The 22434-nt window shown below is 43.6% G+C and overlaps 1 long non-coding RNA gene across 1 annotated transcript in view; it reads right to left on the minus strand.

Moving 5' to 3' along the window:
* Positions 1-14184, minus strand: part of LOC114018950 — a 36971-nt gene extending 22787 nt beyond the window's left edge. Inside the window, exon 1 of the long non-coding RNA XR_003564131.3 lies at positions 13884-14184. This is a non-coding gene — a long non-coding RNA (uncharacterized LOC114018950). The remainder of the gene's footprint in view (positions 1-13883) is intronic.
* Between the last annotated feature and the right edge of the window lie 8250 nt (positions 14185-22434).

The following is a 22434-nucleotide window of genomic DNA, read 5'->3' on the forward strand; positions in this document are numbered from 1 at the left end:
TAAACTAAAATGAGACTAGCTGATGATTCACAATGTGCTGCTTCTACATTTTATAGTGGATAATGCATCAAGCAAAATTCTTCTGCACCAACGTTCATTCCGTAGGGTACCCTGAAGGCACAGCAACAGTGTTAGCGGTGGTAAGAACAGTGGCTATGATAGGACGTCATTTCCTCAGTGTTCACAATTAGACAGTCTTCTTCCTTATCTCAGTAATCCTTCATTTGCTCTCTTCTGCATCAAACAAAACTTTATGCAGCCAGAAGGGCAGGGCCAGATTTTCAATTTGGCACAGTAGGCATGTGCCTTCGGGTGCCATACTGCTCTAAAACTTTTTGCAACACAAAGGTCAGCTGCAGGCAGGGGGGAGCTGAAGATGCTGTGCCTAGGGGCACGCAAGGTGTAAATCCACCCCTGCAGGAAGGTGGATATAATATGCAGAAAAGTGTAATGGTCTCTGTTTACAACCACTGGCCACTAGTGGATGGACTATATCAGATCGCCACAGGTGTTCTTTCCATAGCTAGTGGAGATCTTCTTTTAGCAGAAATCACTCTCTTTTAGACACTGATTCTTTTGGAGCCATTGTGAGTTCTCTTTCAGATGCTGGCAGTATATGGTTAGTGGAAACTATGGTTTTTGTGTGAAATGATACTGATACTTAGCATGTATGTAGTGCTTTTCATCTCAAAGTACTTTGTAATTATTAACCAATTATTAATCATCAAAATCCATTGGAGAAGTAAATAAGTATTATTTCCATGGATCAACCGGAAGAAATGGCCAAGAAGAGGGGAAGTTCACACTCTTTCCCAGCCCAAAGGAGTTCCTGAGCCCTAGGGTGATACTGCTGCCATTCCAATGGGCCAGATAGGTAGTTGCTGAGAAATGTCTGAGTCTCTTAGCAGCACCTGGAGCTATTTGCACTTTTTCATCAGATACTGCTCCAGTCTTAAGAACCACAGTAGTGGCGAGAAGGCTTTCATGATTTCTATGAAACCACAAAACTAAAAGATAATTAAACTTGGTATTAAACCTCAAAAACAAGACATCAAAAAACATTCAGAGTTCAGACTGAAACTCAATCTTAAACCAAACAAAAAACTTTGGTAACTTAGGGTTATGGTTTCTGATATGAGAGTTACACTCGCAAAAATTAGACTAGGATGGGCAAACTACAGACCGGGGGCCGCATCGGGCCCTTCAGATATTTTAATCTGGCCCTCAAGCTCCCACCAGGGAGCAGGGTCTGGGGCTTGCCCCGCTTCGGTGCTCCAGCCAAAGAGCAGGGTTGGGGGCTTGCCCCCGCTCCACACATGCCATGGCTCCACATGGCTCCCGGAAGCAGCGGCATGTACCCTCTCTGGCTCCTACACTTAGGGGCAGCCAGGGGGCTCCATATGCTGCCCCGCCCCAAGCGCCACCCCCACAGCTCTCATTGGCTGGGAACCACGGCCAATGGGAGCTGCAGGGTTGGTGCCTGCAGATGGGGCAGCACACAGAGCCACCTGGCCACACGTCCATGTAGGAGCCGGAGAGGGGACATGCCACTGCTTCTGGGAGCTGCTTGAGGTAAGCGCCTCCCGGAGCCTGCACCCCTGCCCCCCTCCTGCACCCCAGTCCCCCTCCCGCATCCCAGCGCTGATCCTCCTCCTGCCTTCTGAACCCCTCGGTCCCAGCCTGGAGCACCCTCCTACACCCCCAACCCCTCATCCTCACCCCAGAGCCTGCACCCCCAGCCGGAGCCCTCACGCACACACACTCCCACACCTCAACCTCCTGCTCCAGGCCAGAGCCCCTTCCTGCACCCTGAACTCTTCATTTCTGGCCCCACCCCAGAGCCCGCACTCCCAGCCGGAGCCCTCACCCCCTCCCGCACCCCAACCTCCAGTTTCATGAGCATTCATGGCCCGCCTCCATATAATTTCCATACCCAGATATGTCCCTCGGGCCACCCCTGCATTAGACTAACAGTCACCCGCACACTAACGTCAGCTCCCGTTCCTTTCCATCCAAACATCATGATACCAAAATAGACTCTGAGAATCTGAAGCCACCACACAAAGCACACATCTATTTCCTCACACCCACATTCAAATGAAAAATCTTAACTCCAGCCTCAGACAGATGATGATATTTTACTGATAGATGCACCTGGTATAAGTCTATAATTTGTTATTTCTCCATGAGGAAGTCTAACATCAGAATTAAGGTTTGGTATACTAAAATGGAAAGGGAATGCAGTTTGGAGTGGTTTGTTTGGTTGCTTGGCAATAGTGAAGGGGGAAAGGCAGATGCATGGTGCTCAGTTTGAAAACTGAATGATTTTAAAGTTCTCTAGCAAAGGTTAGGAAGCATTTTATCTAGAAAACATCCTAGAAAATTCAGTTGCCTCTGGAAAGAAGTTGTAGTAAATGTGAAGACTAAATTCAGTGTGTGAGAGAGGGATTTTGGTTCTGTTTCAAGTAAAATGCTCCCCACAATCTTAATTACAGAATTATTACTGAGGCTTGCAAAGTTCAGCCCCGTGTGCCTAGATAAAGTAGCACATTTGGAAGATATATTCAGTGGACCATTAGATACTGAAAATCAGCAATTAACACTGGAACCATTTATCAAAAATTCAAAATAAGAGAAATAAGTTTTAAGAGTATGGTTTGGCAACTAAAATATACTAAGGAGGAGGACTAAATTGTAGCTTTTCTACAAGTCCCATGGATAGGGCCATATGTAGTTACTTTATGCCTCCTAATTCCTCTGCACATAATTAGATGGATCAAGACCTGGCTATAAAGCAGCAATAGTGCAAAGGCTTGTTGAAGGCCACTGTATTGTTTTAGGGAAAAGGAAGGGAGTTAATGGTTGTTTTAACGTTAACTGTTTAAACAATATATTTTGAAAAGAAGTCTGGGTGACCTTTAAGTTTCATTCAGTTGTTACCATGTACTCTTGGGTTAGAAAGACTTTGGTAGATATTCACTTATATAACATGACACGGAGAATCTTGGAGTTTTGAGCTAAACCTCCCAATAGTTTACCAACTATTGGTTTCTTTACCAACTTTTACTACTCCCTCATCCAAACAAATCAAACACAGCTGCAGGTAGCTGGGTGCTGCTTCTCAAGAGCTACTCAAGAACTGAGGGAAGTGCTTGCCTCTCAGAAGATGCCCTTCTCCCCCTATTCATAGAAAGCTCCCTAGCTACTCCCATGCCCTCTCTTTGAAGGTGTTGGCTGGTGCTCTCACCAGCTTCCCCTCCCTCTCTTTTACACCAAAGCTGTGACAGAAAGAGGCCTGAGAGAGCAGTATTTTGCCATCAGTCACATTGCCAAGGAAAGCAGCATGTATGGGGAGCTTGTTCCACTGCTGCCATGCTGCTGGATGAAGAAGCTGTGACAGCCATGCCAGGGCACTGCCTGGTTCCCAGTGAACGAGGAGTTACTCAGGTCAGCTTTCCTCTGCCTTAGCTCAGGGCCATAGTAATGGCTGTATGGGAAAGAGAGGGGAGTTTGCCTTAGGCTCTCCACTCTGGGGTTACTGGACTAGATGAACCCCAATCTAGATGGTTTTCCAGTTTTACTTTCTGCATGTGTTAAATTTTTTACTTTCTTGTTACAAACACTAACTCTCAAGGGAGAGACACTGCTGATTGCTTTTCTGGTGAGTCACTGAAGGAGAATTCCCTTCCTTGCCACACCCTGAGACCTCTGACCAGCAACCACTCCCAGACTGGGACTCAAGGCAATATCATCCTCAGATTGCCAATAGCAATAGACGTCTACCTACCCTCTTTCCCAACTCTTAACTGAGACTCTCAGAGGACAGTGGCTGAGAGAGTAAGGGCTCGTCTACATGGTGACGTTAGTGTGCCTCAAGCTAGGGTGTGAATTTACAGTGCACTGGCTACTCTGTGCTATGCTTACTGCGCACTAAAAATGCCTTCTGTGCCCTGGAACTCCTTTTCTGCTGTGAGGACTTTGAGAAAAATGCTAGGTCAGCAGCCAGACACCAAGTGAGGAGAGATACTTACCAGAAACCCCTCATCCCTGGCCCCACCCCAGAGCCCGCACCCCAAGCCGGAGCCCTCACCCAATCCCACACCTCAACCTCCTGCCTCAACCCAGCCCAGTGAAAGTGAGTGAGGGTGGGGGGAAGCAAGCCACCAAGGTGTGGGGAATGTAGTGAGCCGGGGGTAGGGCCTAGTGTGTTCAGTTTTGTGCGATTAGAAAACTGACAACCCTAAAGTGAGTCAGTATATCAGTATCATCCCTGCTCACACAAATCGATAAAGCAGAGGGACGGCAAGTGTGCTCATGAACAAAAAAAAAAGAGCTAATAATTCTAATTTTAGACTCCGTATTCTGGATAGTTCCCTTTTACACTAATATCTTTAATTTAGCCAACTTCCTATTAAAAGGCTCATAGAAGTCTTGACTCTGACTTTGGCAATGCACTTTATTTCTCCAGTGAAAGTCTCACCATTTACCCTCAATGCCTTTTTGAAAAACTCCTAATAGCCCCAGCCTGGTCAAGGTCCATCCAGAAACTTTTCAGCTGTTTAATCTTGCAATTTAATAATATTTGCTAGTAACAGCCCTGATAACAGTACCTAGAGGGAAGTTAGACAAAGCTGGACTACATTCAGCATTTCCTTCAGAGCAGAGAAGGCCAGAAACAGAAAACTTTTAAGAATGTACAGCTCTCTATTTACCGTCTTACAGGTCTGCTCAATTGTGTGTGATAATACAAAATGGCTACAATTGCCAGGGCTAAATTGCCAATGACATTGAGTTACCCTTTCATTCAAATACATGCAATAGTAAACAGTAACAACATAACTAAAGCTGTAAAACAGCTGAATTTTAGCAATAATAAAAAACAATAAATACATTCAATCCCATGAACCAACAGCCTCCAGACTGCCATCAGATCGGTACACAACTATTACAGATCCTGATCCTGTCTGGCCTTCTGCAGCATATCAGATTTACTTAAAATTTGGCATCTAATAGTGTCTATGCCATATAGTTTTCTATTTTAGGAGGAATTGGTGCTTAGACTTTTACTTTTTTTTGTTTGTTTGTTTGTTTTGTTTAGTGTAACAGATTATTTGATACATATACTCCTTTTCTGATTATGCAGTTGTGGGTAAAGCCACGCCATCCCATCTAGAATGGAATAGTAAATCATTCAGACATTATGCAGAACTTCACTGGTTTTTTTAAAAAGATGTAGTTATGTAAGATATTTCACAGTTTGAAATCTACAACTCAGCTGGACCTTGGATTTTACATGTGAAACAAATTACAGGTGACAGAAAGTTACAATTCTGCCTTATGTGTCATTCACACCAACTGGCAGCTCATTGCTACAGATACTAGACCACCAGTGCCAGCCTGAATGGGTTATTTTCTACCACAATTTATAACTTGCATGGAAAAAATGTAGCAGTGTGGAATTATTCAGTTGACACACGTCATCTTGGATTTAAGATTCTGTTAAATTAGGCCAAGCAACATTTCTTAATTGTTTTATTACTTATTTTTTAAAAGAGTTTCATTTTCTAAAATGTCATAGACTCATAACTTTAAGGTCAGAAGGGAACATCATGACAATCTAGTCTGACCGCATATTAAATCCATAAATAATTTTCCAAAATACTGATAACTATTAAAGTCCCTTATTTGCAGAGAGCTTGTATAAAATACACAGCCCCATCAACCATTAGATTTTTGATATCGGTGGGAGTTGAGAACTCATCACTTTACACATTTTAAGTGACATATACAGATCTCTGTGTTTTATTCTCCACTCACCTTTCTCCTATTACTGGGATTTTAAAAAATATATTACCAAATCATTCTGGAGACAGAGAAATACATGGGCATTTTGATCTCTTTCAGCAATTAGTTCCAGAATCATGATCCAGCTACAAGAGATCTGTCTCCCATACTCACTAGCCTCACTCTTGTGTTTGGTAGTTTAATTATTGCAGAGGAACATGACTATCACTGCAGGTCATGACTGCAGAAGCCTACTCTTTACTAAGACTCAGTCCCAGAGTTTTAAAGGTATTTAGTCATTGCGCCGCTAAGCTTTGCAAGGCTTAAGTGATTTAGGGGCCTAAGTCTCATTTCTAAAAGTGACAGAGGCACTTAGGATCCCTCAGTCTCATTGAAAGTCTAAATACCTTTATAAAACTAGACCTTAATTCATTGCTACCAGGTAAAGGCCGATTTGTTTGGAAACAGCTGGAGAATGTTTAAAGTAATGTTTTCAGGAAGAGGGATTTTCTTCTTGCTTAAAGAAAGCAGTCAACCCCTCTTAAGTTTGTGCCCTTTGTTTCCAGTGGGGATGGGTAAGCACCAAGGGAGGGAAATGGAGCTCCCACTAGAAATACAAGATCTATCTGAAAGGATCCAAGGGCAGAGGTCCTTGGTTTCAGCCGGCTTTGAACCTAGGACTGTGGGGTGCCTAGGTCACCGAAACTCCATCACCCCCACAAATGGAGACAGATGAAGCAGCAACTCACTCATCTTGGAAGGTCAAGCCTCACAGAAAGCACTGTGAGAACATCTAAGGCCTGGGGCATCTGATTTGCTCACATCCACTACTGAAGCCAGGAAGTGACCCAGATGAGTTGTTTGAGCAACCGTGCAGGCTCCCTGTTGCTGCTGGATCAGACGCCGCTCTTTGCCGGTCTCCTAGGATGTGTGTCAAACCCCATTCCTGAATCCTCCTCCACTCCTGCCCCCGCTTCTAGTTCCTCCTTTACTCCTGCTCCATGCCTGATTCTTGCCTCGTCTCTGGTTCTTGCCCCTGAGCTTTTCTCCTGACCCTTGGCTTCTACTACAGCTTTGACCCTTGCCTTGACTCCTGACTCTGATTCCATCTCTGATCAGTGGTGACTGGTGGTGAGCCTACTTACAAGGGAAGCATTGGACTGGGCTTCGTCCCTCTTAGAAGAGGGCAGCGCAGTTTTCACCAACTGGGACACTTTCATACAAGCATTCTCTGCTACATTCGATGACCCTCACTGAGCCCATACCACTGAAGTGGCACTGTGGAAGTTCTGGCAAGAGCAGGGACCCGCCACCACATAAACCACTCACTTTCAGTGACTGGTGGCAGATGTGGAAAGGAATAAGGCAGCTCAATCACACCAAATCTGGTGAGGCTTGAGTGAAGAGATGAAGGATTAACTGTCCCATGTCAAGAGCCTCTCCCAAATGAATGCTTTCATTGACATAGCTCTCTGAATTGACGCCCAATTATGAGAAAGAAAGAAAGAAAGAAAGAAAGAAGTGTGGGTCCACCCCCATCACTGTATGTTGAACCAAAGCCATGTGTACCAACCCCTGAGGCAATACCGATTGACCTAAGCTGCCACCTGACCCTGGAAGAAAAGGCACTGATGATATTAGGGGAACTTGTATATCTACTGGGGGGCATCTAGACACATGCTCACCTCCTGCTTGATCAGAAAGCTGCCAGGAAACTTAACAGGCCCAGGCAAGGTAAGGGGAGCTGGCTTGGGTAAGGGCAAGGTAAAGGGAACTGTTAGTTTTCACAGTACCATCCTGGTACTACCTTCTGACTGGGCACCCAGACGTGAACTGAGACCAGAGGGGCTTCTCCTCATATCTAAGCTCTGATACAGATGTGCCTCCTGGATCTAGCCACACCCTTCCACCTCCAATGATTGACTCCAGGGCTGCAGCAAATTTCAGCAATGCCGAGGTAACCTTGCGCAGCCCCCTCCAGCCCAAGAGTGGGCTGTATCCTGTCAAAACTATCTATGTGTCCCTTGTCTTCAGGGTTGGTGACCTACAAAACTGTGCCCTTAGATATTGATTTCTAGGGACATTGAGAGGTTATGCAACTAAATGCAATCCATTCATTGCACTTTCCCTGATTCTTGGCATTGCTTGGTGGTGCAGCATGATCCCATTATTTCCTGATGGAAAAGATCAGTTTTTCTTTCAGTTACTGCCTGCAACCCACTGAGTCCCATTCTCTAGCCCTGTGTTTAGAGCTACACCCAGGACTCTGACACTTGGGAAAAAAAACCTAGGCCTTGGGGCCTAGCCCACAGGACACCGTCCCCCAGCTCCCTAGCAGGTATCAAGACTTCTTGGAAGTCTTTGAAGAGAAAAATGCAGACATTTTATCTCCACAATGGAATTATGATTGACACATAGATCCACAACCATGTTCCCTATGGGTGGATATATCCTATGTCAGAACCATAACTGAAAGCCCTTTGGGCCTACACATCCAAGAAAACCTAGTGAAGGGCTTTATCTGGTTAGCCACTTCCCTGGTAGGGGCCCTAGACCTTTTTGTGATAAAGAAGGATGGAATGCTATGCCTCTGTGTAAATTATCAGGCTTTGAACCAGATAACAATCCAAAACTCACAGCCCCTGCCCTTAATCTCAGAGCTACTGGACTGAATGTGATCCACCAAAATCTTTACTTAATTAGACCTCTGCTGGGTTTACAATCTGGGGAGAGTTTAAGTGGAGGACAAAAGGAAGATAGCATTCTGGACTCATTGGAGGCACTTTGAGTAGGTGATCATGCCATTTGGATTAACCAGTGCTCCCACCCCCTTCCAACACTTGGTATGACATGTTCAGGGAAATCTTAGTCATCTACCTGGATGATATTGATATTTTATGAGGATCCCTAACATCACAATAAACACACCTAGTTCATCCTGGAAATATTACAGAAATGTGGACTATATGTGAAACTCAAAAAATGCATGAGTGACCAGCCGTCCACTGAGTTCTTGGGGTATATCATCTCCCTGAAGGGTATCATATGGACCCTCAGAAGGCTGAAGCAATCCACAACGGGAAGCATCCCAGCCCATCTGGGAGCTGCAGATCTTTCTGGGATTCAACATTTTCTAATTGGCGATTCATTCTGAATTTCTTGGGGCAAAAGGCCTCCCCAACTTCCTTTCTCCGCAAGTCTGCCAAGTTCATTTAGTCACCTGAAGCACAGTGAGCCTTTGATTAGCTCCAGATTGCCTTCATAACAGCCCCCATTGTGACACATCTGGGTGCCACTCAGCCATGCATGGTGGAAGCAGATGCTTCAAGCGTGGCTCTTGGTGCTGTCTTGTCCCAAAGGCTTGGGCCCCAATTGGTATTGAACCTTTACACATACTAATTTCACAAGCTCACACCTGCTGAAATTAACTATGAAATACTATACAGAAAACTGCTCGCTGTGAAATCCTCTTTTGAACAGTGACAATTCTAATCTGTAGGCAGCTTGATGCCCAGTACAGGTCTTCACCAACAATAAAAACTTTGAATATCTCTGGATGGCTTAGGCACTGAACCAAAGACAGCCCAGGTGGGCACTATTCTTCTCTCAATTTAACTTCACCCTTTCATACCATCCAGGAACCAGAAATGCGAAAGCAGATGCCCGATCACATAAAGGGGAATATTACCAGGGAAATGAAGAGCCCAACTGGAATCACCCCATATCTCTTGAAGACCTGTAAATTCATTAACACCTGACCTCCCTGGACATGCCTGCAGACAGGCACCTCTGCTGAGAAGAATCCCAGAGAAGGGAATGGCCAAAGTGCATGGAACAGGGTGACATACATCACAGTTACACATTCAATTACATTTATGCCATGACACCTTGCTCACAGGCCACTTTAGTCACCTCAAGACTTTTTGCACTCTTGCTCATTTCTTCTGGTGTCCTGGTATGTGTACTGAAGTCTGAGACTTTGTAGACTCCTGTATTACATGTGTTTGTACTAAGATGCCTCATGGGAAACCCCTTGACATCCTAAAACCTCTGGAGACTCTGGATCTCAATCACTTTGGACTTTGTTTTGGAACTCCCAGGCGCCAAGGGTCACACTGTAGTCCGAATGCTCATAGACCAACTAACTAAGGTGGCCCACTTCATTCCCTGCAGCCATCTGCTTTTGGATGAAGCAGCAGCCCAGCTGCTCGTGGTGCACATCATCCACCTCCAGAGGCTTCCAGACCAAATCATCTTTGATCGAGAGCCACAATTTGTCTCTCGCTTCTGGCAGGAGACACTCTGCCTAATGCATCCACCTCTACCATATATCACAGCCATATCGACAGGCATTTGGTGAGGGTCAATCAAGTACTGGTGCTTTATTAACTTCCATCAAGACAACTGAGTTTCCCTGATACAATATACCAAATTCTCTTAAAAGTAACACCTATCATCTACACAGGACAGAGCTCCTTCTTTTCAAATTATGGATATCATCCCCATTTCCACACTGCATTATCTGGAGGCTGTCAATTGGGTCCAGAATTCACTATATCCAAGATACTTTTCCTCCAGAGTCACCTGGAAGAGGCTAAAAAGGCCTACAAGTGATTTCCAGACCAGAAACCCCAAATGTCAGGCATTTGCTGTGGGCCAGAAGGTCTGGTTTTCCAAAGAACACCTTAGGACAAGCAAGCCTTCTCAGAACTTAGACCATCAGTTCCTCAGTCCCTTCCAAATCTACCAGCTGGTGAACCCAGTAGTGTTTTAAGTTGCAACTTCAATAGTCCCACTTCATCTATCCAGTATTCCATACATCACACCTCAAGCCCTATATAGAGAATCCCTTTCTGGATCAGCTTCAACAAACCCCTCCACCAGTCGAGATTCAGGGGCACAAGATTATATAGTGCACGGAATCCTTGAATCCCATCTGAGGCAAGGTTGCCTTCAGTATCTCACAGACTAGGAAGGTTACAGTCCCAAGGAAAGATCCTGGGTGCCTATATCCATGTCCCCAAGCTAGTGGAAAAGCTGATATCATCCCAGCAAGCCAGGGTCAGTGCCACCCTGGAGGAGTGCGCAGGCAGTGTAAGGATCAAAGGGTGCAGGTCCCTGGTTTCTGTTGGTCTAGAAACTGGAACTGTTGGGCACTACGTCTCTGATACTGCCTCGCTGCCACCAAGGGAGACATACAGACAAAGGAGTACCTCACTAATCTTGGAAGGTCAGGCCGCAGAGAAAGTCCTATTGGAAAGCCAGGAATACCTGATTGGCTTGCACCCGCTTAAGCCAAGATGTGATCTGGGTGGGTTCTCTGAGCAACCACACAGACTCCCGGTTGCTGCTGCATTGGACCCTGTTCTTTGCCTGTCTCCTGTGTTCTGTAACCAATGCTGTTTCTGCTATGCTCCTGCCCTGTTCCTGCCTCACTCCTGCCCCAACTCCCCGTTCCTGCTTTACTCCTGCTCCATACCTGATCCTTGTCTGGTCTTTGGTTCCTGCCCCTATGCCTTGCTCCTGACCATCAGCTCCAATTACACCTCTGATCCTTGGCGAAACTCCTGATTCCGGTTTCTGCTCTGACCATTAGGAACCAGAATGTAGACAGTCTGGCCTAACACTGTCATGCTATTAAATTAGTACATTTTGGGTACTATTGCAATCTAAATTATGATAAGCCCTGTACACATATAGAAAAATTGTGTCCCTACCACAAAGAACTCAATAATTAATAGTAAAGCATACTAATTGTTTAACAAAGTCTTTGTGTAATACTTGTACTAATATTCAGGCTTGGAGAAACAAAACAGAATGCATATTGGCAGAATGAACTTTTTGTTCGGCTGCTGACTTATGATTTATTATTTGTTGAGTGCCAACAGTATTCTTAGTGACATATGAATAGATAAACAAAAGATTGTTTCTTCTGCTTTCAGTGGAACTTAGCAGAATAGCAGTTGGCATGAAGGACCAGCAGTGAAGTGGTTAAACTACTTGCAGTGCTGAAACATGAATATGCTTAGCAAATGCATTTCCATCTTCAAAAATGAAAAGCCAACATAAATACACAAATAATGTTTACATAATGGGGAATGGATGGGAATAACTATCAACTGGTAATTCTTCCAAACAAAGAAAGCTTTTCTGTGACTCAATAATCCTCTTATGCACCAGCTATACATAATTGATACTTCTCAATTATACACCTGCAGAAGCAGCATATGATTATCCCTTGTTTAGCCAGTTTTGAATCCAGCATGCCAGCTTTCCATATTTTCCATGACTCCACACCTTATATTTTGCTAATGCCTTTGATAGGGAACTACATGTACTCTAATTATGGCATACAGTGCCTGTCTGCTCTATTTCCCCCCCTGCTTTGTCTAGCTAAGCAGCATGGTATCAGCTAAAATTCCATTACATTATTCAGGTATGACCTTCCTTTTCTGAAATCAGATTTACCCTCCCTTAATCTGTAATTTTCCATTTCCTCCCCTATGGGGCTTGTTCAGAGACTCTGATCTCTCTTTCTTTGAGCTACCACATTTACATCAGATTGAGCCCTTTCAGTTTCACGAAGGCAAAGGAGATAGTTACATTATAAACAACAAAATTGGCAGCATAATTTAACCCCTTGCTTCACTCTAGTCAATCAACAATCAAAAAGTGACTTGAGCATGGTAGGTTTCAGAGTAGCAGCCGTGTTAGTCTGTATTCGCAAAAAGAAAAGGAGTACTTGTGGCACCTTAGAGACTAACCAATTTATTTGAGCATAAGCTTTCGTGAGCTACAGCTCAGGGTAGTGTGCTTTGCATCTGCAAGTAGCTTGGAATTTATGAGCAGCTCTGTGGGTGGCACACGAAAATGTCTGCCTCCTCCTGAGGTGTGGTGCACTGCTCAGTGGGAAACATGTATGGATACACAGTCATGGGTAATAAATAATAACTGTAAAACAATAACAAGTATTTAGATAGCATCTTGTGCAGTAAATGGCTTCCAAGGAACTTCCAATGGCATGAAACATCTTCACCTCCTACTGATCTCTAGGTCCCTTGCCTGAATGCGGTGGGGAGGGGAGGTATTTCCTTCATCTGTGAATACCCACAGATGACTGATAGCCTTTGGTTAATTAACTTAGAATAATGTTTATCTGACCCATGTGCCAGGGACTTTGCTTTGAGCTCTACAGTTGTGCAGAAAGCCCTCCATGGCCAAATCCTCCCATCAAATACACACACACACACACTGAAGTCAATGGGAGTTGTGATCACACATGTGAGGGCATTTTGAGGGCATCTGTTTTGCACAAGGGTGTTGTCCGTGATTGTGTTGTGGTCAACACTTTTGTTATATGTTGGTGCAGAACCAGCAGAACGAGACTTGCATCCCCACTGACAGGTGGTGTTTCCACTGATGCACAGCTGTGCTGCCTCTCCATAACCAACTGCTCAACAGAACAAGTCCTACTGCATTGCCTTCACTTATTTGTGAAGTGCCAGACCACTGGAACATTGCAGGTGGTAGGCATCATTTGTAAACTAAGGCTGGTTACTAGCTGACATCAGTGGTGCAGCTTATGTTTCCACCCAGAGCAGTAAAGTACATGATTTTATGTTATTGTTGTCACTGGATGATTGCACTGAAGTCCATGACAAAACTCCTATTATCTTCAAAAGGCCAAGATTTCACCCACTGTCTATATTTTTCCTTTTGGAGCTCTGATACCTTTAAACCACTCACACTGTTACCTCCACACTTAAATATGTGTTCTCTTCTGAGAGGAAGGGGGAGTGGTAAAATGCACAATAGATCTTGTACTTTTTCTCCCACACACCTTTCTGTCACACTTCTATATGTCAAAGGGGAAAAACCAGAATCTAAAAGTAATGTCATGTCCTGTAGTGGTGCTAGGCATAAATACCACTGTTCTCTATGAGGCCTTTACAAACAATAACAAAAGTGTGTGGAGGGGGGAAGAGGGATGCATTCAAAGTGAGCCAACTACTTCCCGTCCTCCGCCTACAATGCTTTAGCCATTTCATGAGTCTCTCTTCAGTTGTCAGGATCAGCACCCCCCGTGCAAATGAACTCACCAGAGATCAGGTCCCAGAACAGGGTTCCCAAGTCTGTGCTCCAAAAGGATTTGAGGTCCTTATAGGTGGGATTGCAGAGCAAAGCTTCTCACTGCTGCTGATAGAGAAAAGGAAATGAGAAACTGAAAAAAAATGGATGAAAGAGTCAGGGCCTATCATTGTTTTATTTCCCCTGCTAGTTCAGACAAGGTATTCCGTGGAGCTGAGACAGTCATTGGAAAAAAGTAATGATTTGGTGACTCTGATAACTCAAGAAGCCAAGACACTACTTATCTCTTCTACACAGCCCTGAGTCAGTGAGACAGAATCAATTCCTTGGTGAAGCAGTTTCTTCTGAGTAAAGCTTCACTCCATATTTGGCAATGCATTTTAACAAATAAACAAGAAGCACTCAGCTAAGCAAGCTGCTAAAATGTGTTTCACTGTAAGGGGCTTACTCATTTCCTTTGAGCTCTCTGCCACATATTGTTTACAGAACAGATACCTCTCAAGCATTAGGGTAAGGCTAAAAAAATGTGAGCTATGATTTTTAAAATTCTTTCTTCTACACACATGGCTGGTTAATAAATAAAGCAGTGGAATTCAGAACCAGACAATCCTGAAAAAATGTTAAATGTACCATGTGCTGAGAGTGACTTGGAAATAAACTTTTGAAAAATTTGGAAAAAAAGTCTTAGAACATCTGACACTCACTCTCTCACACAAAAATCCTTAACAGATGCCAACATCTTCTACAGTACAGTGTTTAAACTATGTTCTGCTTTCATCAGGAGATTTATAAACAGTGCTTTTATCATCAACAGAAATGAAGGGGCTTGTTCCTTTTAAAGAAACTAAGCTGTACTGTGGGCAACAGATTCATGAGACTTAAAGAGACAAGGATCTATTTTTAGATCTGTTTACAGTTCTCTCTCTTTAATCTCTCCTTGTTTGATCTCTCTATGCATTCATTTTTAACACTAGCAGTAGGAAAAAAATTAGTCGGGTTTTTAAAAATAACCCTATTCTACTGACCACAGTGAGTTGGACAGAATGAAAAGATATGAGGAGAGGGGAAAATACATCTGTAGCAGAGATAAAACAAGCTAAAGAGTTTGCTAAATGGAAGGATATGGAAAAAATTTACAATAGTACATACAGATGCAGAAATTTTACCCTTGTCACAGCATTTAAAGGCTTATTAATGAATGTTGGCTTAGTGCCAGAGCTGCAACATCAGTATCTGACAGGAATAAGTCTGAGTCTATTTCTCCCAGTAGCTAGTGGAGCACAGTTGTGTTACAGTGGCTTAGGGTTGTGATGGTACGAGGAGCCTGGGAGATATTTGTTACAAGTCCCTCCTGCAGGAGGATTCCCTCTGGCTGCCTCAAAGGAGAGCGCTCACCTGCTTTGTGCAAGGCAAGCTACAGAGAGCACAAGAATAAAATAGTGTTTCCTAGATCATGGCAGGGATACTCAAAGAAAGACACAGGCCAAAGCAAACACAGACACCGGAACTAGAATTTTCAGAAGGGCTCAGCACCCTCAACTGGGGCCAGTTTTTCAAAAGAACTGTTCTCCCACAGACACCTAAATAAAGCCTCATTCGTAAAACCTGTACCAATAACCAATGTGCTGAGCTCTTTTAAAAACCTGGCCCTGAGAGTGGGTACTGAGTGCCTGAAAATCCATCCCTGGAACAGTATTTACATGGCCCATGCTTCCCAGACCTCAATCATTCACTGTTGGACTTAGGATCATTATAGAGAAGAATTATGCTGATATTTAACACATTTAAAAAAAGGTCACCACGAGTTAACCTTATACCTCCGCCATATTATTGGATAAAGATTCTCAGAATGTAAAAATACAAAGGCTATGAATGTGCTGCTCATTAACTTTAAACACTCATATTAGGCTGAACTATTCCATCTGAGTTTCCTTGAGGAGGAAAAGCACTTTATATCTGATCGAATTGAGGGATGAACTCCAAATATGTCTAACATGTGGATTTCCTTTGTGTTCAGAGGGTTTTTTTGCTAGGCAGCTTGGATTGTAATTATTTCATCTGGTTTTATTCATGCTTGGGGCCAGGTCCTGACTGTGCAAAAGAGCCATAAAGCCAACGTATTCGGGAATTTGAAGATTCCCCCTGCAGGAGGGAATCCCTACTTTGTATACAGCCAGCATAGCGGATCCACATTAACCTCTCTCAGCCCTCTCCCCCGCAGCATATGAGGCATTTGGGGCATAGACAGGGAAGGTGTCATGGCAGAGTACTGTTGTGCGCTAGCAATCCAGCAGCCGTTGTAAAAAGTTCCTGGGAACTGTTGCAAGCCAGCAATAGTCAGCACAGCCTCATGGATGCTTGTGCCAGAGGCCTAACTGGCCTCAGAAGACTTAGGGAAATGGGAGATTGTAAAGGTGGGCTAGACTCAAGTATTAGGCCTTGGTGTCCATGTTCAGGTTTAAAACCAAGTATTGAAATTGCATATATTTCAGTCTCCAAACAAAAACTTCCTGGCTATATAGGAGCATAGGTTTTTCTATAGCTAGTTACCCCATTGATTCATAATGTCTGCCTTCCTCCCCATAGACGACAAGAACTGATGCATCAGACAGATGTGAAGCCCTCATGTACAATCCACATAATTCTAAATTCTGGTCTCTGTTGCACCAATCTGACTTCAGCGTTGTTACTCTGATTTACACCAACATAAATTAAAGCAGAAGTTGGCCCTTCGTGAATTGTGCAAAAATATATGTTCCTTCCTGACCCCTACAATCAGCTTATTCCCTGATGCCTTGAGATTTAATTTCTGTTGCTGGTTATAGCTAAGAATATTTATAACTGACTATAAAATTACCTATCCCTTCAAAAAAAAAAAATCCATCCATAGTATTTAAATTGAGATTCTCCTGTGATTCCACAGGTTGATTATAGGCTGCGAGATTTCCTTTTATTTGTTCTAAATTTACTGAGCATTAATTTTATATGCTGATTTTTGTAGGATAATTTGGGAAGTGAAAGAAGGTGATATGGAATATGTTTCCAGAAAAAAAAATAATAAAAAAGTATTACAGTATCCATTGTTTGTCTGCACATTGCCATTTTCCTAACCAGTAGAAAATTGTGTGAATCTATGGAAGCCAAAGCGTTAAACTGTAAATCCTATATAGATGACAGTGTTTCCTGTTTCTTCTTCACTGTAGATTTTCTAATCAGATTTTTTTCTTAGACATCAAAGCAGAAGAACCTACTATTCAGCAAAAAGAAAAAGGAAATTAGCTATTTAGTGAAAAAGATGTAGACATACCAAAGGAAAATATTTTTGTATGCTTTTTATAGCAATGAAAAAACAGTCAAAAAGAGCAATTTCCCTAAAACCTATTTTTTACCATAAGTAAATTTTGTGAGATCTTCCACAGTCTGCAGCCATTCTGTTGATTTGGGGCCATATTGATAAAACTGGCAAAAGGACAAAATTGATAGAAGCATCTTTTTGGCTGTTTAAAATATTTTATTTTGTTGATGGAGAAAGAAGGAGAGAAGTCAGAAGGAAACACCTACATATAAACACACATGTACTAAAAAAATAGTAGTGATGGGCCCAAAGCCAAACCCCTGGTCTAGTCCCCCATCCCTAGAGCTAACCTTCCATTTCTGGATGGACCTGTGAAAATAATTTTTGACTACTCCAAGCAGAAGGATAACTGAATCTAGGCACCAGGATCTCACCACTATATACAAGGCTGGCCTGTGGTGGGAGACGTTTAGCAAGTTTATTTGATAGTTAACCTCAAATTAACCTCAAATTAACTGATTTTTTTTTTTTAAAGTCTGTGTATGGAAGGATCTACATCTATTTTGAAACCTTTTGTTTACTGAAACCCCAATTTTCAGTAAGAAAAGATGGGTTTGGGTAAATTAAAAAAGTTACTAACTATTTAAAAACTATTTTGATACAAATTTGGTTAAATGTATTAGAATATTGTGGAAAATGTTGTTGAAAATGCACACTTTTGATAGTGTCTACTTCTTTTATACAGAGTTTTTGGGGAAAGGGCATTTTTTTAAAGAAATAACTTTGTGCCAGAAATTTTCACCAGCTCTAATTAGAGACCACATTCTACTTCCTCTCAATCCTGGGCTTAGCCCAGCAGCCCCTGGTGCATCTCACATTGCAGAGATGTCTTACTTGCGGTCAGGCTACCCTGTAGAGGAACAAGCACAGATGCAGGCAGCTGGCTGGGAGGGAACTTGGGGCAGCAGGCCCCTCTCTAATACATACTACATTCAGTAACACTGTGAACAAGATAAAACAAACTTCTGATATTCTGAAGGGAAAAAAGAACAGCATATGCACTTCACTTTCTCCAAGCCCTTATTAGCCATAATGATCTAGCTAGAAATATAGACCACATTGTTTCAAATTCCTTTCTTGTCTTTCAGACAATAAGAAATCCTTTTTCAATTGGCCAATCTACTTCTCCTGGCATAGGAGGCTTCAATATTCAAGCCTTCAGCTGACTTCATTTTGTTCCTGTATATTTATTTTGGCAATTACCAGTGCTCATAAACTGTGTAGCATGAGGAGCAGTTGCTCACAATTTCTGAGCCAGAGCAAGGCATGACACAGTTGAAAAGCCTCTGGAATAAATTCTTGCCTTGGATACATACACATAACACCCATTGATTTGAAATGGGATTATACATGCCTATCTGTGAAGGGGTTCACTCACTGCAAAGCATCCCTTCTGGCCAGGTGGGCATAGTAGCCATCGGTCTGGCCACCGCCTGCCAATGGTCACTCTGTTGCTGTGGTGGTCCCTCTTCCCATAACTTGGCCCTCCATCCAGGTCACGATTTAGTTCTCCCCTTTTGGGGTAACAGAAAGCTCAACATAAAGCAGTCCAGTGTCCTCACAAGAGGGTCTTTGGCCCCTGCCTCTGGTCTTCATTCACTTGCCTCAAGGGTTTCTAGTGTCCTTGTTTCCTTCTCCAGATTCAGGCCACACTACCAGTGACTGGTAGGGGAACCCAATCCCTCTCACTACACCAGGTTCCAGCCCATGGACCCTACAAATAGCAGCCCAGGTCAGAAGTGGCAGAAGCTCCCTAAACGTGGGGGACCAAGGGCATCCAAACAATGGGCCAGGCCCCCCACATTGCCCCTTCCCTGAGTCCTGCTCCTGCACTGCCTCTTCCCACTGAGGCCCCGCTCACTCCTCTCCACTCGCTCCCCTCCTCCCCCATCACTCACCCTTATGGCTGGTAAAAAGCTATGCCCTCCCACTTTTAAAAGTGACGGTGCCTGGCCCCCAGGTTCCCCCTGTTCTGGAGCCCCTGGCCCAGGCCTGTGCAAATCCACTCCTTGCTGCTGTTTCCCTAGGCACTTTCCTACCTAGCCTTGGCCTTTAAGCCTCTTAAGTTCTCCTTACTCTATTCCTCCACAGAACACCTCCCAGGGCTTGCCCTTTCCCTGGCAGTCCAAATCCTGCCCTTGATTCAGGGCACACCACCAGGGCCTGCACCATCCCCAGTAGCTGCTTTATGCTTCCCAGGCCGCTTGCCATCCTTCTCTAGTCAGGCTAGGATCCCAGGCCTTATTCTCCCCCTAGACTTCCTCCTCACCACCTCTCTATCCCATAATGTGACCGCAGACTCTCTTCCTGCAGCCCCCTTCTGCTACAGACTTCCTCTCCTTACACTCATCAACTTGGTCCTGCCAGCTGTGCTTTACGGTCAGTTAAGCCTGGCTCTCTTTCCAGGTGCAGCCAGATAAAATAAATGGCTTCTCAGGCTCACATTAAACCATTCAGGATCTATGCAGGGCACACAACCACACCACACTGTCCCAAGGCTAAAACTGGTTCTTTATCAGTGAACCTCATTGGGCTGAGGTTTCCTTAGTTTATATTCTACCTCCTTGTTCTTGATTATTAATATCTTAGATCCAGCCTTAAGGAATGTCAGGTACTTTTCTCCTCAGGCAATGTCCATGTAACTCCAACAAGCAGATGGTGATAAACAGTCTGGCTTGATTATTATCTGAGTACGAAAGCACTTGGCCATTTTTTAAACTCAGTTGCCAGTTGATTCCCCCCCCCCTTTGCCTTATCACTTGTTTTTGCCCTCCACCCTTTGCTATCTTAGCTTCTAGCCCACTTCCTCACCACCAGCCTCTCCCTCTTTCCTCCCTAACTCTTAAATTCTCTCAGACTTTACACTGCCTCTATTACTACTGTGTGAGTAAGTACTATTCAAGATGAGTAACAGCAGCAGAAAAACAGGCCCTTAGGCCCAGATTTTATTTTTTTTAAACAGATATTTAGGCATTGCCTTACTCATCTATGCAATACCTAACTGATTTAGGAGCCTAAATAGGATTTAGGATCCTAAGTGGCTAAATGCCTTTTGTAGATAACACTTAGGTTCCTAAATCAATTAGTTATTGCAACATTCAGTGTAGCAACACCTAAATACCTTTCAAAATCTGTCCTTAGGGCCTAATCCACAGGCCACTGAAGTCAATGAAAAGAATCCCATAGGCTTCAATGGGCTCTGGAGTAGAGTACACACACATTGTGAGACACTTCTGCTCAGGGGTGCATTACAGGGAAAGATATTAAGGAGAATACTTTGGGTGGTAAGTCTAATACAAGGTGGTGCTCCATAAATCAAGTATTTCACTTCATCCATCCCATAGCAACTACTGATAACACCACTATTTCTGATTAGAGGTGGATAAAATTTAAATTGGCATCAGAAAATAAAAAGGTTTCAGGGTAGCAGCCATGTTAGTCTGTATTCGCAAAAAGAAAAGGAGTACTTGTGGCATCTTAGAGACTAACCAATTTATTTGCTTAAATAAATTGGTTAGTCTCTAAGGTGCCACTAGTACTCCTTTTCTTTTTTAGAAAATAAAAAGGAGCAAGAAAGCATTAGAACCATCCTGGTGGCTAGGAATAATCTATTCACCAGCCTTAATATAGGCCTGGAGAAATAATCAAGAACTACGAAACAGAATCTGCAAATAAACTGCAGTAATTAGTCAGCAGTTAACTGAAGCTCCCTTACGAGCTGCTTTTTCTCTGTGTTGAAACAGGAAATAAGGGCTATTTTTTTTTAAAGCCAGCCTTATAAAGGTGAATAAGCCATTTGAAATGCAGATAGTAAAGACAAGAACATGAGTATACCAAAGAAGAAATGGACCAATGTCAAGAGCAGATTTACGTGATTTAATTGGTGGTTTTACTGATGTTAGAGCCAGCTAAGCCCAGAGAACAGGCAGTTTCATGAAATATTACAGTCCATTACACCATATTTAAAAAGGACAGACTGTTCTTGGCAACTAACAAGTTAACATGATCTCCACAAATGAGTCCAGAAAGGAGTTATGAGAGTTAAGTCAAAAACAACTTCCGCGTTTGGGAATTAAATGATTTGACATTAGGGTTGCCAAATTTATAATATTTTAAAACTGGATGCTCCAGCAGGAGTGCTGGAACCTACCACGCCCTGCCCCTGCCCTGCTCCTTCGCCCCAAGGCCCTGCCCCTGTGGCCCCACCTTTTCCCCCCCCCCCCGTTTGCTCCTCTTTCTCCCACCTCCCACTTGCTTGCTGCTTTTCCCTCTTCCCCCCACCCCCACCTGGGTCAGGAGGGACTCAACTGCAGAGCCGGGCCTGGGAGCTCCAGCTGCCCAATGTAGGTAGGAGGTGGCGCCAGCTGAGTAGGGGCTGGTACAGGTGATGACCCAACACCTCCCTGCCACCCCTGCCTGCAGTAACAGGACTTTGGATACAGTCAGGTTCCCTTTTTGACCAGACTGCCTGGTAAAAAACCAGACACCTGGCAACTCTATTTGATATGGGGGTAGATGTGAGCAAACAGTGGAAAGCAAGTGTAACCCACACACCTCCTGGGTGTGGTGTTCTGCCCATCTAGTGGCACTGAGACCACTTAGAGAGAGAGTTAAATGAGTCTGTTCTACAGCCTTAGCTAAGAGCCAGTTGGCTTTTAGCTCATGCGGTAGAGGCTCATTCACTAAGCCCCAGAGGTCCCCAGTTCAATCCTGCCTGCCAATAGATGACAACCAGGGTCTGTTGGTGTTACACAAGCACTTGTGTAACAAATCCACCACTCATTCACAGTAAGTGTAGTACTGAGAGTGAACAGAAACAGTTTCTCCTTTTTACAATGTGGACTAAGCAATGCAAGGACTCAGTGCTGGAACAGATATTTAGATGATTTCAGAACCTTTTCATGAATGGCTCAAGTCCTTTTGCAAAACTCAGACTTATTTTAATCGTTATTGCTGTGCAGGAAATTTTCAACAAATGCTAGAGGAATTACCAGCAATTTCTCTACTGTGGTCTGTTACTCTAAAAGGTAATGAGAATGCACAACCCTTATGGAAAAGTCATATAGAATTTAATAGAGAATGGCAACCTTTCTAAAGAATTTTTAAAATCATTTATAGCAGAGCTATAACTCTCTATCAGATCCCATAGGATGCTTGAAACATGTTATGGAAAGAATATCATTCTCTTAAATTTTATATGTTTTCAG

Source organism: Chelonia mydas, chromosome 7 (genome assembly GCF_015237465.2).
Source record: "Chelonia mydas isolate rCheMyd1 chromosome 7, rCheMyd1.pri.v2, whole genome shotgun sequence".
NCBI lineage: Eukaryota > Metazoa > Chordata > Testudines > Cheloniidae > Chelonia > Chelonia mydas.